This window comes from Phalacrocorax carbo, chromosome 5, assembly GCF_963921805.1.
Source record: "Phalacrocorax carbo chromosome 5, bPhaCar2.1, whole genome shotgun sequence".
Lineage (NCBI taxonomy): Eukaryota > Metazoa > Chordata > Aves > Suliformes > Phalacrocoracidae > Phalacrocorax > Phalacrocorax carbo.
This window is the reverse complement of record NC_087517.1, coordinates 22,005,650-22,021,015: the sequence shown is the minus strand read 5'-3', so window position 1 is coordinate 22,021,015 and position 15,366 is coordinate 22,005,650. Positions and strand designations below refer to the sequence as shown.

The window sequence follows — 15,366 nt, the reverse complement described above, 5'->3', positions numbered from 1 at the left end:
AGTTACTGCCTTATACCTACAGCCCAGCCAACTGTAGGCAGGAGACTTGCAACTGGGTTGCTGTGCCACATGCCATACCAGCTGGTGCTTGATACTGAGCAACTTGAACTTTCTTTGCATCCCTTAGCCATTGCATCTGGCCTATCAAATACTGGGACAAAACCTACGTAACCAACATTCAAAATCATCTTTACTGATAAACACCAAAATCCTCTGTACTTTTAAAGAAATAGTAACGTGCACTTGACTATTTTTCAATATGATGACTATAAAAATTGTAATTCTCCAGAAAAACATACATGTAATGAGAGTGATTACCATACAACAATAAACCATCACTGCTATTATAAAACCATAAACTGTTATTCAATATACTATAAAATTCAAAATCTAATTGAAAGTGCTAGTTTAGCGTAATTCCCACAAGCCATCATTCTTTAATATTGTGAAATGAATGGGGTTTTGTGGAGCTATTAATTGTTACTGACAAGCAATAACCACTGGAATGAAACTCCAATTATCAGCAGCCATTAATCACATTTACTGTCATCGGTGATGTCAAAAAAATTTAATAATTTTTTAAACAGCAAAAAGGAATTTATACCTCTTATAGAAGAGGTGTATGTTTTAACTCACTTCATAGAAATCAGGCAGTCCTTTGGTGGGGTAAGCAAGGAATTACAACAGGCTATTTTCATTCTAAGCACAGTGTTCAGTCTTGTATTTACCAGTTTAAAAAAAGCTCTCCCACTTTATTCTGTTTTGATGGAGACTTAGGTACCTTGCAGGTTTATTTCTATACAGTTATGTACAGTTTATAACATAAAATTTGTTGTTAGCATGATGTCGTTGCAGTCAGGTGGCTTTAAAAATAAGAAATAGCGATCATCTGAGCATGTAGTTCACTAGTCTGTTTCAGGAAAACACTTAATGTTACTTTTAGGATGCAGGCTTGCACATGAGATTAATTGTTCTTGGACGTGAGGGTGTAAATAATGGTGGCAGAGCCTTCATTGTGGTACCTGAGCATTCAGATAAAATGAACTCACTCAGAACACGTCGTTCTATACTTTTAATCTTGTTCATTTTTCAGATTCTGTTGTTTACTTCAAATAATTTTTTTTTGAACCTACATAATAGATCAAAAACATACAAGTATATCTTTGAGAACAAAAGTACCTTTCAGTACTTTACTAGTGACTGGATTGGCCAAACATGCAATGTAGGCATTTCAGTTAAAAAGCCATGCTTGCAAAACGGGATCTGTTTACTATACCTGATATTACAAATAACATTGTAGGACCATTAAGGGCATATTGTGGTCCTTACTCTCAAATTATGTTGAGGTTTCTTGTGGACTACAGCAAATACAGATCATGCTGGGTAATCAGGATGTGAGACTTCACCAGTCATTTACCTTGAGAGTCCGTCAGCTTTTGATGGCATAAAAAGACTTAGATTTAGAGTAGTGTGGAAGCACTGGTCTATAATCTGCCGTGAATAACTTCACTTAGAAAAAGCAGTGAAATCCTAAATATTTTTTTTTTACTATACTGTGTTGCTCACTTATGGTTTCATCTACTCTTCATAATCCATCAAAGATACAGGTCCCCTAACATGGATCAGCAGAGCAGGAATAAAATCTGTTCATAATATACTGCAAATATCCAGCAGAGTATCTTTTTGGAAGAATCATATGAGAATTGACTATTGAATGCATATCAAAAGAAGCCCTAAAATAGATACAGAAATTATATTAGTTAGGTCTTAGGCATCTCCAAAGCATAGGGCAGCTGCTTGTTTTTCAAGTAGAGTTGAGTATATTAGTGCCTCTGGAAGTGAAAGTCAGAGGTTCACCGTACTAGCAATTTTATTATTCCAGTTTATATAATCAGTGCAAATTTTTAAATACTGCATTTTCACTGAGACCAGGGTGCCTAGTTGACAGTGTGGTTTAATAATGTACAGTGTACTACGTAAATAGGTCATGTCTTTAAGATTCTGTCCTCTCTGAAATTCTCTTAAGATATTGTCACTGTTCACCCCTTGTTTACTTCAAAACTGTGTTCAGATAAAAATACTTTACTTGTGATTTTCCTGCTAAATGTAATCAAACATTCTTCCTCTGAAGCATAGCAAACTTTTGGCCTATCTGCATTTTCTTAAATCAACTGAAGCCTTTGAAAGTGTACACATCTAATATTATCCTATAATACTGTCATGATCAGTTAATCACAAAAAATTAACTGCCTAAATGAATTGAAATAGCAGAAAAAACTTTGTCGTGAGAGAATTTTGGAACATGATTCTTTCCTTGAGTTCCACTCCTAAATTCTTCCATTTATTACTTTCTTGGTATTTCCCTGAGTTGTGCAGTGTGAAACTTGAATAGTTTGTAAATTTATTTAAAAATAATAGTCGTAATAATTACCATGTTATGATAAAATTTTAGGTTGAAGAATTCATACTGACATTCTGTTTCCGATATTTAATTAAACATATTTATCTTTTCAGAAGAAAATACTAAGCATTTAAAAATGTGTTATTTTTCCATTACCAGTTTAAAACTGCTGCACTGAAAATTTATCATAAAATAACGCATTCATTTATTCTTGTTGTCAGGGTAACAGAGTTTATCAGAACAACTGAAATCCAAGTATTTAAAATGTAGTTGTAAATTCTCAATTTATTTAGAGTAAGGTAAACACTAATTCTGTCAAACGCTAGTTATCTTTCATTAGTATCAGTTGAATATATTCTTAGAAAGAAAAAATAATCAAATATTACTCTCCCGTAATAATATATAGCTTTCCTTTAAAACAAAATAGTAATAGGCGAATGTTTGCTAATGCAGCAAATATGTTTACATTATGGAGTCTTCAAACTGGAGCTGTCAGTTAACACATATTCAAGATTCCTGCTAACTTAAAAGGGAAGAACACCCTTAAGTACGATAGCGAGACCTGGCTTTTTCCCTCCCTTCCTCCTACCCCACCACCTTATCTCTCAGTGAATAATAACCCTCATTTAGTGACATTGGTCATTTTTGCATCAGCCTTTTTTATGGCTGGAACAGAAGACTATGTGTGGAATAAGCATGATTGGCGTTCAGACTGAAATTTGTGAAAACTTCATGGATTTGGATAATACAGTGGAAAATGTGTCATGAGTTGGTGTTACCATTAGCTGAGAAATGGATGCAGTAATTTGCACAGCAATTGCAGTTCAGCCCCTCCTGCGATCACTGGGCTGCAAGTATTTACAAATGTAAACTAGTGCAGTGTCAAACCTTGCGATTGGTAAACTGTACCCAGTGGGTTTTGGTAGTGAGCGCAAGGAGGGCGAAGATTACAAAGACCATGCAGTCGTGGTCCTCTATGAATTTTATTGTGAGGTTCTGTTATCTTTAAATGACATTGATTCACTTGTATGACTTACAAAAAAAAAAAAAAAAAAAAAAAGAAATTATCTTCCCAATAGCCAGTAAAAACTAACAGGAAAGCAAAAGCATAACCCATAATAGGAAATATCGAGAGCTACTAGAATTTCTCTGATTTATTCCTGCTAAAGATCTGGCTAAAGGGACTGATCTTCTACTTTTTGGGTGTTCAAACTGAACAATTGAATAGATGATAGCTTTGAAGATGTCATCTGAAGTATTGCGCAATTAGCATGAATAATTTTAAAATATTCTGTACCTGTAACAGCTCTTGAAATGCCAAACTATTCCAAATCCCAGCAAGCCTCTACATTTCCATTATTTGGTATCACAAAATTCGTCACCTAAAATTTGAGTGGAGACTCAATAATAGCTCCCAACAAATGATCTAACCTTGGCTGGATTTTGCTTCAGAATCAGACTACATGTCCAAAGGCGGCACTGCAGGATGGGAGGGATGAAGCTCAGTTTACTGGCATGGGAAGAACTGGATTTGCACACAAATACTGCCACATGAAATACAAATTCTTTTTTCATTGCACCTACTTCCCTGAAATCTTGGCTAAATTTTGGGCACATTAATAACAATCTGCTTCTGAATTTTGATATATTGGAGAAGAAACACCTTTCGAAATTTGGAGGTGTTTTTTGTTTTGGGATTTCTTAGGCCCTGTGAACAGCTCATTTAGCCTGATATCAGATTGGCACAGTTAATTTAGCATTCTTCTACTTTAATTTTTTTCAGCAAATACTCCCCCCCCACTTTATTGTTCTAATCATTCATTTGATTTTTTTCTTATAGTTCGCATTTTTAGAGATTACTGATTTAATGTTTTCTCCAGCCTATCTCATGTAAAGCTGTATTTCTGCTATAAAACCATATTATGGTAGTATCTGTAGCATTGCACACAGCATTTGCTGACTTTTGAGTCAACCTGCTTTGAGGTTTTCTGTAGGCTTTTACATATGGTGGCTGGCAATTTCTTCCTACTTAAATATTCCTGATAGGAGTTTATTACTTTTCAGTAGCTGCAGAGTAGTATAGCATGCATTCAGCTCTCGTATTTAGCTCTATCTCCAGTTACAGACCTTATTGCTATAATTAAGAACTATACAGTTTGTGCTTATTATTCTATATACCTTGAGTGTGTTCTGTTCTCCTTTCACTTTTAGCACACTCCCCAAGGTAATACAAAATAATAACATGCCATATGGCAAATGGAATCAGCCGTAACGCCACACAGCATCTTTTATCATGCTGCTTTTACAACATGACATTCCCAAGTTTGTAACTGATGAATATTGCATATCCTAGAGAAACTCTAGTTGTATTATGCTGCTTCTCCCGTTAGAGGTATCCTTGCTGGTACTCTGAGTCTTTTTTTAACATAAATGCAGCAGCTGTCATTTTGCAAGAATCAACAACATATAGAAGAATAGGCAGAATGTCTCAATGTGTAGTAATCTTACCAAACTGCAAAAAGTTAGCATGAACGCAATACTACATTATCATGAACTGTGCAACATATAATTGATATGATATAACAGTAGTAATAAGTTTTATGTAGTCTGAGAGGCTTGACTGGGGATTTTTGTTTGTTTTTAATGTCTGTAGAGCTCCTGGGAACTCATAGAATGTGTTATGTCACTAATGAATTTCCAGAGGTTTGGAGTCAGTCATCTGAAACATGCTGTCTGGAAGCACTAGATGCTGTTCTGTGGAAGTTAAACATAAGCATAACTTAGGCATTTGGTAGAAGGGTTAAAGCACTTCTCCTACAAGGCCAAACTCAAAAGGGAATTCTATTTTGTGGATATACTAAATGTATGTGATAAGCTGATGATGTTATAGGAACGCGAAACCCTGTAAGTAACCATTTCTTAACAGTTGACATGTGTTGTTATACCAGCATCTCACGTTAGCTTTAGTTTTGTGAGTGGAAGGGAGAGGCAAATGATGGATATGTAATGTTTAGTTATGAGTATTTTTTTCCATCTTACGTTTGTGGCAAAAATGTAATTTCAATCTATTCTGAAACTAAGTATATCTATGGAGTTAAGAGAACGTTTCTGTCACGAACAATTGCATCATGTAACACGCAGTTGCCTTAGATTTCCAGCTTGTTTTAGGCTGTAGAGAATGTACAGTCTCTACCACATTTACTGCTCCCACTGTGTCACTACAATCGGTACAGCAACGTTTCTCTGGAGCAGAGGAGCAAAGGATGAATTGTTGCTCATTGTTCCTCCAGGTTTGTTCTTTGGTAAGCTCTTTTAATTCTCTCTAGTCAAGCTTAGGAAATGGAAGTGTGCTCAAGCTCTAAATGGACTTCCCAGCTGTCACCAGTGTAAGAGGGGTGGGGTAGGTCATAATACATGTTGCTTTTCTGCAGTGTGCACGTAATGCCCCAAGAGATCAGTACTAGGATGAGATAATGTAAAGTTTGAGAACTTAGAAATGATTTTTTGAGAAAGAAGAGTAGCACACATAGCACAACTCTCTTTTACTCCTTTGTAAGAATATTACTTGTTTGGTTTTCTGTAGGAAATAGTAAAAATGTTTTATTTAAAAAAAATAAAATGAAATATAGAAAATGGATTTTATTAAAAGAAATGTCAAATGCCAGTATGGTAAATATTTGCACTGAAGGTAATGGCAATTCTGCTCAAAAAGGAAATTAATTGTGTGAGTGGGTATAAGTAGAGTATATACTTGTGTATGTGTCCGTAGACACATACAGCAGTAATTCTCAGAAATACCGGGAAGGGCAAGATGCACATAAACTATTTGATATAATTCATTGTACAATTTACATTTTATACAGAATCACCTGAATTCCTTACCTGTTTTTTTTTTAGAATCTGCTCTGTCTTTTTGTCCTTAATTTTTCTTTCTTGCTGATATATTCTTGCATCATATCTACTGCTGTTCTCCACTGTTTGCTTGCCTCCTTGTCACGTATGAAACCAGTGCAGACTGTATATCGATAAACCTGCATTGACAAATATCCATGAGTTACGTATGGGTTAATGAGAGACTTTTTAAAATTTCTTTTCTTTCTGTCTTCCATGAAAACAGAGATGGAACAATGAGAGACTTGGGGTCAAGTTCTGATATAATCAGTTTGCACAAGTGAATACTGCCATATATTAATATTGCTATCCACTTAAATCCACACACAAAATCTATTTATATAATAGTATTTTTTTTTCTGTAAAAAGAAAATAGTGGCAATGCAAACACATAAAAATACTATAAGTGTCTTACAACACAAAACATGGTCTTATGAGAAGCAGAAGCTACTAGTGTTTGGCTAGTTGTCCTTTGGAAGTGCAAGCAACACCTTCAGAGGGACCAGTCATATTTAGAAGCGCCAGAGGCTACTTTAGTTGCAGCATTTATCTGTTTTCTTTTAGGCATGATCTTGAAGTTTACAACAAGGTGCCTATCTGGACACCTATGCAGGGTTCAGTGATTTTCACAGAATTCTGATCAGGCTTGCAAGAATTACCCTTGTATTGTAAACTACAATTTCCTAAATTGCAATTTAAAGGAGGGTTGCCTGTTTCCTTTTCTGTTCTATCACTTCTTAGGGTTTTTTTTTGCCAGAACTTATTCTTGGCTTTTCCCCAGTTCCTAACAATCCCTCCTCCATCTCTTGTGCTTCTTTTCCCCACCTTTGCTTTTGAACAGTCGTGTCTTTAGGCAAGAGTTTGTAAATTAAATTTGTATTTCCTGTTTTATGAACTTAGCAATTCCCAACATTCTCATTTCTAATCCTCTGACTTCCTTAATTAAGTCCAAGATAGTTATAAACACCTGTATGGGGAATTTGATGATGATTATTTGGAATGACATATTTTTGTTACACAAGCAGGTAGGGAAAATAATTAAAATTTGGGAACATATAATGGTGCCAAGGAATTTTAATGGAATTAAACTGTAGACCCTTGGGACATCTTTTCTAAAATTGTAAGCGTATCTTTAAAATAATTTCTACGTTCATGGGGAACTTATTTTCTTGAGAAGGACAACAGCCGTATTTGTTGGCCCTTTTCCGGTAAGATTTATGTCGGAATGAAGACAAAAAGCATAGAAATACTTTAAATGGCTTCCTTTAAATGACGGAAATGGTTCTACCCTTTAATGCATGGAGTCCTTGAGTGTTCCATCTCAAGGACTGCACAAGCGTCTGCGTAAGACTCCCTGCCACTGCGCCTGGACTGGCAGCCTTATGTGGCTCAGAGACACACAAATATAGTACAGTGGACAGAGCCCTGAATCAACAATGAACTTAGCCTAAAAAGAGCAGAATTTGGCTCCACGTTTCCCTTTGTCTCACTGCCAAAAAGCTTTACATATAGCAAACATAGTCATCAAAATTAATTTATGACAAGTAACTGTTAGCTTGTACATCATTTATCATGGAGTTCTGCGATTAGTCACATCTTCATATACTTTAACACGTAATATGTGTTTCCTTAGAGTATGCCACATTTTATTAAGGTGTCTTATTTTCCTGGAAATTCATGCCATACACCAAATACCATGTTTTCTGTGATTTAAGTTAGCGGGAAGCATCTGTCATGTCCCCACCCCCAGCATGCTGAGGAAGGCACAGACTGAAGGTGAGAAGTATATTTACTTTTGACAACAAAACCAGCTGTTGCCATTACTTTTTAGCTGTAAGGCAAACATGCTGGAAAGGTATCTATTGTGATTCTAGTGAACTGGGACCAACTATGACTGTTGATGACAGCAAACATCTTAAAATCTGGAGGAAAATAGCTTTATGGCTTATGTCAAGAGGGCATGTACAAAAACAGCTCCAGCTGGGAGCTGGAACCAAGAAGCAGAAACTTCAGGCTAGAAAAGTATCAGGATGAGTTCAAGTAAGAATCTTCCCCCTTCTCCCACCTTCCTTTTGGTATAAAATTTTATTGGAAAAGAGAACTATTTTTCTCTAATGATAACAGAAAATTCTGAATTTAAGCACAGCAGGTAGAAACATCCGGCACAGATTTTAAAAGATACTGCATATTCATACGCTGAAATGTTTTCCAGTGCTGACAGCTAACTATTCCAAGTGGAAAAGGTACATGTTCTGCTGTTGTCCATTCTCTGCCAATTTCCCTTCTTAAAACTCTGGCACCATATTTTGGGGGCTGTTTACTCTAATCTCTCTCATTCTTACCATCAGACTAAGAAAGATATTTACAGAGCAAAATAATTTTGACTTTGAATAGGATTGCAGCAAATAGGTTTCTTTTCAAAATTTTTGAGAAAGAGAAATGGAGTGTTTCTTCACTAAAAACACTCTATTCCCCTGTTACCTTCCTTCATATTGTACAAGGAGAGCACTGTGCTATGGTGTGAAGGTACCTAGAGCATATTTCAGGAGCAAAATATAAACATTGGCAGCAAAGGGCACTTTATGCAAATGCATTTCCTGAGTGATGGCTCTTCCTCCCTGATGATTCTGGCAAGACATGATAATTTGGGAAAATAAGTGGAGTGCCCTGCCCTTCAGCTCTTTTCTCTAGAGCGCGTATATCCCCTTGCAAATAGCATTATGACAAAATAAAAGGTTCATTTGGGTGGGAGCTTCTTTTAAAATATGTTCAATGTATCACTGTAGAAAATAGTAGAGATAAAGCAGAGCTATAAAAGACACTTTAAGGATGAGAAAACAGACCATCATGCCTAACTCTATATTGCACTCATTTTCCTTTTACAGCCCACCTGTCAGTCCTGTTATCCTCGTCTAGAAAAGAATTTACAGTAAGTCTCTGCTTCAATCAGTTTCCATGGTAACTTGGTGCTGTTTTAAAACCTTTACATAAAAATGGCTTGGTTAAAATGATAATGAGCTGGAGTGCTTGCCCATATCTGAATTACACCTTTCCCATTGCTCAAAAATAATCAGATAGGGGTGTCAACTGCATCTACTCTAGTTCCTTTAGCTTCTACAACACTGTCTCACTAACCAAGTCAGACCAATTTCTTTGCAGTCTGTTTTCAGAGACGTATAGGGTTCAGGGTACTGACTAGTGTTTACACATTACATGCTGTGAAGTAGAGTAAAGCACATTAGGGTCTGGAGTTCATTGGGGAGGGTTCCCTCCATGTGTACAGTACCTACAGCAAGGCTAAAAGCTCCAAGGAATATAGCATCTTTTAAGAAATGAACCAGAAGAGGCAGACTGTCTCCCTTCCACAAAGGTAGGAAAAACATTTCCTTTCAGGGTGGATCAAGGGGAAATAAAGTTTAAAAACCAAAACAAAAAAAAAAAGAAAGAAACGAAGGTTTTGATTTATTCTAAGAATCTGGTGATACTGTCCCATCGCTGTGGATAGTTATGTTTTATCCAACCTTTAGCTATCCCTTATCCCAGTTTCAAGCTCATCTCTTGCACTCATAATTTAGTTCTGATTCTCTGGCCCAGTTTGACATTGTCTTTGACAGTCTTTTGCATAATGCTGGTTACTTCTTTATACTATCTCAAATCTCATCTGGGAAAAAAATCAATATTCTTTTAAATGTAACTTAAATACTTCAGTGATAACAGAAGTTTCAGTTACAGGGAAATCTTAAAAGAACTTCTGAAACGGCTCTGATAGAGCTCTTAAGCAATTACTCTGAAAACTTGCTGCATTTCATCGAATTTCATAGAATTCCTTGTGATATTAAAACTCTTAAAATTTTGTATTGGAGCTGCTCTTCAAAGTTGTGTTGGGTAGCTTAATATTTGTATAGGAAGTGTTTTGTTCCATAGGAGGCACAGATAGAATTTATGAAAAATAATTTTACACTGCTATATCTTCCAGGCAGGCATTCCAGAAGCTGCTGAATGTAGGAACAGACCAGTTAATTTACAACTGAGTTTGTCCAAACAAAGACTTGGTAAAGATCTCATGTTTTGGCATGGGACAAAGCAACATTGTTTTCCCATGGTAAGTGGTTGCCCAGCTGGTCCCTATTAAGCATCTTAAATAACAGAAACAAGTCCATGTTTGCATTGTTTCATAGTTCAGCTAGTGTGAGATACTGCTGCCTTGTCCTTAGCAATACACAGAAGGGCATTGCTCAGTGATTTTTCACACATTCTCATTTCTGAATGGCACAAGTATGCAAGGTGTATGTATGCTATATCCTTTATATGGGTTTACTTCTGTATAGAATAAACTTTGATTGTCATCTACTTATTCATCTAATTAATATGATCACCTTGAAATTCAGTTGCAATTTAAAAGGAAAGAATCAGTATCCTTGTCCCAAACCAAATAATATGGGTGTACTAGAAGATTGACTTAGACCTACATATTTCCTCCCAAAATAACTTGAAAAAACAAGCTTTCAAATGCATTTTTCCACCTCTTGTTTTTAACTACCAGTCTCATTTACTCCCTATGTCCTAACACTGTCTTATAGACATTGATTTCTGAGGGCAGAGTGTTGTCAAATCAGGGTATCATAAATCTACTGAATTCTTTTCATCAGTCAGGGCAATAACATCTTTGCAGTGCTCCTGCATGTCAGTTAAGTATGACCTTCTCTGACTGATCTGGCAGACTATACTTAATTGAACTATGCTTTTCCAGTGGGCATTTTAACTTTCACACAATGATTTTTTCAATAGCTGACATCCAACCAACTGGTCTCTAGTTTCCAGGTGAAAGAATAAATAACATCTGATGCTTTGTAGATTGAAAAAAAGTAGTTGCTTATTTTTAATCCTTTTAACATCTTTTAACTCAGTTGAACAATTAAATATGCTTACACTTTCCACATTTTTTTTTTATTCCTTTCATGACCCTTTGTATAAAAAGGAAGGCTGATTCTGTGCCTCTTTTCACCATTCTAGCATTATTGATTTCATCCTGATGCTAATCCGTGCTCCAGAAATACTTTACACCAATCATAATAGTTGGCCACTTGAGATGGGAAATTTCTTGTTAGGCATGGTCTTTAATACAGTTCTTACTGTATTTAATTATTCTACTAATTACTGTGTAGTGCAACAGGCGAGATTTTCTTTTGCCCTGAATATTGCTCATATGTATGGCAGATCAATTGTTAGCTGCAAAACTATCTCAGATGTATCATTTGATAATTCTGCCTCTTTTTAAGTAGATTAAAAAGTACTGTTAAATTAAGAGGGTCTTATTTCTTAATCTTTAGCTCATTAAGCTGACTTATACTTTAAAAAAAAAGTCCTTTCTTGATTCCTTTTATTTTGAAATGTCTTTTATCATCTTATGTTAATTATTACCAAGTATTTGAGAAATACCAGTATCCATTACTAATTTAGTTGGTTGCTGGTAGGAATTCCAAACAGTTAATCTCTGTGCCTTAAATAATTACGTGATTTTGTTTTCCCTTTATAACTATGACTACCCTCATGTGCTGCTCTACATGAATTTTTTTTCATTTTGCATTCAATTATGAGGATTTTATTTAGTACCTATTTTACTCACTCACTGTGCTTTCTGAAGACATATACCATATTTTGAAAGCTAGTTATATTGTGATTCAAGTAGAACAAATCTGTTTGGATAAAATAAAAAAAGCTCAAGTATTCATGCACCCATGAACCTTCATGTTACAAATCTCAGAAGCCTCTGCTGATGAAGGCCGAATGGGCTATGTATAAACAAGTATGTAAAATAAGAATCAGTAGCTCTTAAGAAGTTAACTGTGCCTGCATTACCATTTTGCTGCCATCTGTGGTATACTTTTTTGAGTTGGATAAACTTTGCAATGGTAATCTGAATCTCAGTCTCCCTTTTTCCTGGTCCCTCTCATCCTGGTATCTCCTACATGATACATCAACCAAACTTCCACATTATGTCTTAAACTTACTTTCAAAATCTCTCTCTCTCTGATTTTATTCTCCTTATGCAAAGTATCCCCTCTCCCTGGTTACACATAAGAAATCATGTTTTGAAGTGTGCTACACAGAAAGAGAGCAGAGGAATACCATCATGAAAGTTACGGGAGGGAAACTGAAAATGAAAACAGAGGGATTGTGGAGAGTGTGAAGGAAGGAAAGAGCAGTGCTTTTCTTCTCTCTCTGCCTGCTCCTCCTGTGAGTAGCATAGCCAAGATAGGAGTCTGAAAGCAAGTTTATCAGGATCATTGAGTTGCTTGCTGACCAAATAAACAAGGTAGAAGAGGCTCAGAAAACTGAATCAGACACCTTCTTTTTGGCATATGTAGTTTGTTTGAGTCAGAACCACTGTCTTACACTCTTTCACTTCTGCTGTTCCTCCAGCCCTCCTCCTGACAGAGGTACTGGCCTATCTGCCAGTAAAACTTGTTGCACTAAATGCCCCTGATCTTTATTGTGGTGAGTAGTAAATGGGAATTATTTTAGAATTATGCAGAATAGGAAAGAGCAAAATGATGCAGTGAGCAGAAGACCTAAGAGCTCAAACCAGGCCTTCAGGCGCACTTCAGAGACCACCAAACCCTGATCTGTTCTGGAAGGCCAAAAGGTTGTGAAGAACTTAATTCAAACTAAGGTCATACCTACTCAATTTAAGTAAGAGATTCTGGTCTCTAGAAACTTTTGTGATCACAATTGACACATGGAACTAATCTGATATATATTTTTTTTAGCAGAATATTTTTAAAAACACACATATTCAGGTCACTTCAAAATTAATTTTAAAAGTTCCACCTTATTTGGAAGATAACTCATATCAGTGAAAATAATATGTAGAAACAAAATGTTTTCACGTCACCTAATAGCACTGAATAAATAGGTACGTATATTGCAAAATGAGTTTGCTGTCATGGTTAGACATGGTTAGCCTTTAGGTCTGGATTATAACAGAGTTAGGCCAGTGACTAGGACTCAGGGAAACTCAGGTTCCTTGTATGGCTTCTGGGCTTCTCCCTCTTCTATAAAATGGAGACCATGAAACTTCCTTAATTTGTGCAATGGTAAGAAATACATTCCAGACTCTATAATTCCCAACAATTGTAAGGAGGAATGAGTGAGTCACAATGTATGTAAGTACCTAAACAAGAAATAGAGAATAAATCATACCTATCTTCAGGTTAACTGTTATAATTTTACCTTGATTTACTCAAAGATTTGCATCTTCCAGTGTGAAGCTTTACAATGACATTGCATAAATGAGTCTAGCTTAGAAAATTCGTATCAGTTCCCTGATCACTCCGTTTCTAGAAAGAAATGCAAGCTTCCTGTATTACTTGTAGAAGTATTGTATAAACAAATCGTTTTCATCTGTGTGCTGAGAATCTGGGGTTTGGGGGCTTATTCAGAAAATCCAAACTAGGTTGGTTGATTTTCCACCTTCCTTCTTTAAAAAAGTACAGTTTGAAGGAAGCACAAAATCAGATGGAAGAACTCGATTTGAGCTCTTGAGAATATATGGCAATTACATTTCCTTTTACAAAGGGAAAAGAAATAATCTTTTGTAAATTACAGGTATGAAAAGAATCAGCTATGGAGCCATATATCTTAAATAAACTGTATAAATATGTCTGGGTTTGTTTTTTTTTTTCCCTAAAGATAATGCAAGAAATAGGGCAGTACAACAAAAAAAAGCAGGGTCAAGCAACATGGTAGCATCATCGGTCTGGGTCTGGCATTGGTCTAGAAAATGGGGCAAATATTAATCTAATATAGAGAATATTGTGAATTCCAAGGTTATGTATGCCATAGATATGCAGCTGATTCACCACATTTGAAGTCCAGAGTGCTTTATAGTTTAATGTGCTTTTAAACTACAACTAAAGCTCAGTGGGAAATAGGTTTGTTAATTTTTGCTAAGATGTCAATTTAGTCAAACAGACATTTCTTAGAAAAATAGCATTAGGATGAAACATGAAGATTTTCATGAATCTTCCAAGAAAAATTAGTAAGCTTCCCTAGCCACCTGTATTTCCCCCACCACCCCCAAAAACACAAGTACAAGATCAAGACATATTTAACACAGTGTAACCTGTAACATTTAAAGCAATTCAGCTTTAAAAAGCAGAAAAAGAAAAAATATTAAATAAATGCCTGTGAGAAAGTTATGGTAAGGGTCTCCAGAAAAGCAGAATCCAAAAGACATGCTGGGGAGCTGGCTGGCTGATCTGAGTCTAGCAAAAACACTAAACCCCCCAGAAAAAAAACGAAACCAAACCTCTAAAACAAGTGACAGTCCTCTGTATAGGCAATGTTCTCATCCTTGTGATGTTCAGGTGTTTTCCTATCAGAATTTTTCTACCCTACCTTCCTCCTTCTCACCGCCCCCCCCCCCCAAAAAAAACCAAAAACAAACAACAACCCACCCAAAAACGACCCTGAAAATCTCTAACACTGCCTTTAATATGTATAAAATTATCTTTCTAGCACCTCTTTTATACTGTTAAGATGCCCAGTCCTTTATTCTCAGTATTCAGAAGCTTCAACAGCTAAATAACTTCTTTATGTGTGACTTTTACTAGGAAGACGCTCTAGTTAGTACTTAGTAGTTCAAAATCCCTCTGAATTACTACTGAAACTTAACTGTTTTGATGTAGGAATTTAAGTCTAATAGGCAAGCATAAAAATGTGGCTTTCTTTTTCTTAGCGATTTTGTTTTAATAGTAGCATAGTAGTGGCACTTTTTGTTCAATTGTGATTAGATATTTTTGTCATTTTTGTTGAGTTTGATTTTGAGGAACAGAGGTTGCAAGACGAATATTTTGGCTCAAGAAGCTTAGTCACTCATGTGAGTTCAGTACCTTCTTTACTATTATAAAATTTACAAAACCAGTCATTTTTGAAGTCCATGACAACTAAGCAAAATCAGCCATGCTCACCTTACAAACAGCTAAAATAATCTTTTTTATATATATAAATAGGCTTTTTTTTCATTTCGGGATGAAGGATGTAATATTTTCAGCAATGCAAAAGTTAGATTT

At 35.8% G+C, this 15,366-nt stretch overlaps 1 protein-coding gene across 2 annotated transcripts in view; it reads right to left on the bottom strand.

Annotated features, from left to right (window-relative positions):
• Positions 1-15,366, bottom strand: part of B3GALT1 (beta-1,3-galactosyltransferase 1) — a 224,527-nt gene that overhangs the window by 117,852 nt on the left and 91,309 nt on the right. For both annotated transcript variants that reach the window (XM_064451513.1, XM_064451512.1), the window contains exon 2: positions 6,284-6,432. The gene's annotated coding sequence lies outside the window, so the exon portion shown is untranslated. The remainder of the gene's footprint in view (positions 1-6,283; positions 6,433-15,366) is intronic.